This window comes from Austrofundulus limnaeus, unplaced genomic scaffold (genome assembly GCF_001266775.1).
Source record: "Austrofundulus limnaeus strain Quisiro unplaced genomic scaffold, Austrofundulus_limnaeus-1.0 Scaffold76, whole genome shotgun sequence".
NCBI classification, from domain to species: Eukaryota; Metazoa; Chordata; class Actinopteri; order Cyprinodontiformes; family Rivulidae; genus Austrofundulus; species Austrofundulus limnaeus.
In genome coordinates this window covers 1,612,755-1,616,751 of record NW_013952478.1, presented here as the reverse complement: position 1 = coordinate 1,616,751, position 3,997 = coordinate 1,612,755, and positions in this window count along the sequence as shown.

Here is a 3,997-nt window from a genome sequence, read left to right as displayed (position 1 = left end):
GGATTATTTATTATTGATTTGTTTCTTGAAATGGCGGCAAAAATTGTCTGGAAGGTTTTGGAGAAAAAAGTTTGAAAAGAATGAATAAATTAAAGAAATAAACAAGATCTTGCAATTGCAATTCACTTTGCTCGATAGGCTTATATAAGGATCTAATTTTCAAAAACTGACAGCATGGTATTTGTCTGTAATCAGTTCAAGATATCTTACAGTGCACATCTGCAGGAACACAGGGAGTCACAGTATGCACCTTGTGCTTATCATTTTTGTGTACTGCAAACACAGCAAGTATGCAGGAGCTGGCAGAGAAACTAGATTTCAGTCAAAGCAGGCCTTGGCAGACATGATGAGCGAGTTTAAGGYTTCGCTCAGAATATTAATTTTGTCCTTTCTTACAATGAGCTTTTTGACTGAATGTTGTCCTGTGAGGCAGTCGTTTTATTTAAACATCTATGATTTAAAAGTTTCAAGGCAGGCTGAGCAAACTAAAGAAATCATTCAGTACTTTGTCATTACATTTGCTGCCAAGGACCTTATCTCATTTGGCTTTGACCTCCATTTCCCCCCTCAGAAGCTGACAGGAACAGAGACGTATTGGACACGACTGGATGCTCTTTGTAACGTTAATGAGTGTATTAACCACCTACATTTGCAAGGTCAGTGCACCTCAACCTGTCAGAGGAAATGCTTTGGGATGCTAAGTTTTTCACCACATTTCCAATTTTCAGGACTTTCGTAGCCGTAACAGTGGGATTTAAAAAAAGAGACTCCCATGAGAATATAAAGCAAAAAAAAATTTTGCCAAACCTGTTCTCTCACTTCTCCTTGCACCTCAATGTGATGTTCACACTTATTCCTAAGTGTTAGTTAAAAGCCGTTGCATGCAGATACAGAGAACAGGTGAGAGGAAAACTGAACTAATACAAAACGCTGTGTTCTCCTAAAAGCCACAGACAACACTGATTGTGAATCACATCTACAGAAAAACCGCTGCAACACCAACAGCAAAAATGTTCTTTTATGGTTTATGAGAATAATACGTTCAATTCATAACAAAACTGATGCATAAAATAATTTAAAGCATTTTATCATAAACACTAAATCATAATTGGAATGATTTAAACCCTGTGAAAAGGTAATTGTTCATAAAGTTTTGTCTTGTAAATGTGGCTAAAAAAACAACTCCGATAGTAAACGTAAAGTCTTTTGTTCAAATAGAATAAAAAAGCCTCAGTTCTACAGCAAGCTGACCATTATTCATAGATAAACCTGGTGTGTTTGTGTTTCATCGGCTCCTGCTGCTGTGGATTTTCAGTGAGTCAGATGTCCCCATCTAGTTCATGTCACAGGGAGCAGCTCTGTAGAGCTCATGCTTCCAGGTGTGAAGGTAGATAAGGACTATGAGTTGAAATTACATTCTGCAGCTCCACAGCTTAAAAATCTGTGCTTTCCAACACACATCATCACAACCACCGTTCCTGTTTGTTTGGAAGTCTGACAAACAAAAAGGAGAGGATYGTGATGAAGGATCCTGTAGAGAGATACAGCTGTAACAGAAAACAACAGTCTTAGCAACTTTGGAAACTGATTCTTAACTGCTGGAAAAAATACTGAGTGGTTTATATTCTACTCCTATTTCCAAGCGATGTACCTTTTCAGATTCTTATGTACATCCCCAGTGAAGACAGTCATATCCAGGTGGTCCAGTGTGAACTAACTGTTTTTACCCAACATTATTACARCAGAATTTAACATACGCTTATCACGTAGAAACCATTTAGGTACCTCTCACTAGGCTGCAACTACTGGGGATGAGTCGGCAAGCAGTGACTGAGATGGAGTCTCCAAACATTTGATGGGTTTTCACTTTCCTTTGCCGGAGGTCTTTTTGCTCAAATTTTGAACATGTTCCAAACAATCTGTAGGCTGCATTTTTTTTTTCAAAATGGTTACGAAGTTGTAACAGTTTTGTGGGTACAAAGTGGGCAAAATGAGATGTTGGCAAAGGTGAGCAAAAAGATTGATGCACCATCTACAGGTTTTCCAGGTGTGAACACTAAAAAGAGTTGCGATTTTAAAAAAAATACTGGGAAACAAATACTGAGAACGCTTTAAAACAGCAAGAAAAAAATTCTCTGAATTTCATTTTTTAAATTTTGAGTCATGTTTGCAGCTCAGTGAGTTACTACCTTCTGCAGCCTGTTCATCAATACATCCCACTTTACTGGCCATCAGAGTTGGGATAGTTAACAGCAGTCATTTTCCTTAAGTGTGGCAAAACTGGATCTGTGGGTTGCAAGAAAGGAAAGAAAATCCAATGTTGTGGTGAATTAGCATACTAAGAGGGTGCATCTCTCGTAGTGGGAAAATCTAATTTGACAAATTAGGGGATTTGTGAGAAAACAATTTTCCACTAGGCCTTCGAGTCCTTTTTTATCTACAAAGTTCCAGAGTACATAACTTTTCCTTTTTTGTTCTCTTTATACCTTTGTCCATCTTCATGTATTTATATATATATATATATATATATATATATATATATATATATACTGTATATTGCATATGTATTAATCTAATTCCATGCTCATCAAATGCAGGACAAACGCACATGGTTTTGATGAACATCTCAGTTAGGTTTGATCTCCCTTATCAGCTTCCCAACAGACTAGGATGAAAAATAATGAGTTCTTCTTTTGTCTCTCTTCTTCTGTCACGCTGCATCAGTCCATGATTGTGCTCAATACAGTCCCTCTTTTATGTTTTACTTACTTAGCCCTCTATTCTCCTTAACATCACATAATTCAACCCTTTTAAGCAAACAAAATAATGGATAATGACATCAGTTCCATAAAAAGATTATGTATTTTTTAATGCTTTTATTTTTCCTTCCTGTAAACACTATGCTTGACCTCTGGCTAAAGGTCTGGGAGCTGTTCAGGACCTGGTTTCGGGAAAAGCTTAGCTGACAGCCTGGTTGACTTTTATCCTGTGGGACTCCTGCTGTAATTATGTTGCACAGTTCACTTGAAAACAAACTTGGTGTCAGACATACTGTACAGTAGTGTGATCACAGAGTTAAAAATGGTAATGTTTTTTTTTGCCATGCTCACAGTGAGACACACCCAATTTATTAGGCAAACTAATTCAAAAAGAGGGTGGAATTCAAAATCAACTTTTTTGAGATTTATAACATTGTATCATTCCCTCATCAAAAACATATTCCAGCGTGTTGCTTTGAATCTCCTGTGGTRGCCATGATGAGTTGCCTAAATGCTTGCTGGTACAAAGCACCGACCCTGGAGCTCAATCTATAGCCGAAAATATAAAGTGCCCTTTCAGAGCRTTGAATTCCATCACAATTTTAAAATACAGCCATACATGCAACAACAACCATGTGAAGACGTAAAACCACAGACAGCCGGTCAACAACAAAGATYACAGAGGGCAGCTGCTCTGATAAAATCAATAAAAATGTTTTCGTTGATATGCAAGTTTGATACTCATGATTAGCGAGACACATTTTTCTAYGACACAGTTTTGCTTTTTCACTTAATACATTTTCAGCCAACTCTGCTCTGAAGGGAATTAGTTCAACTGTTCACAACAATCYAAGCCAAACAGCGCAAAGCAAGTGAAATATCATTTCTTCTAGTTACAGCATGTTTCAGTAAAATCAATACTAAAGTCCTCTGCAGGATACATAAAGTGCATAACAAGCCAGCAAACACAAGTGAGATTTTATCTGCTAAGAAATGGACATTTCCTGCATACGTTGGACGTTTGCCAGGCAACTCCAAACAAAGATTAAAACAACAAAACCAACTTTAAATTTATAAATCATTTACTCTCCAAAAGTGTTGCCCAACAATCCGTGAAAAATAACAATGTAGAGATTTTCTCACTTCGTTTCAGATTATGTTCTGCTCTATCAGATTGCCTTTTCCAGGAACGCATGATTGAATTCAAATGAGCTCCCTAAACAGGGCAGTCCAGGAAT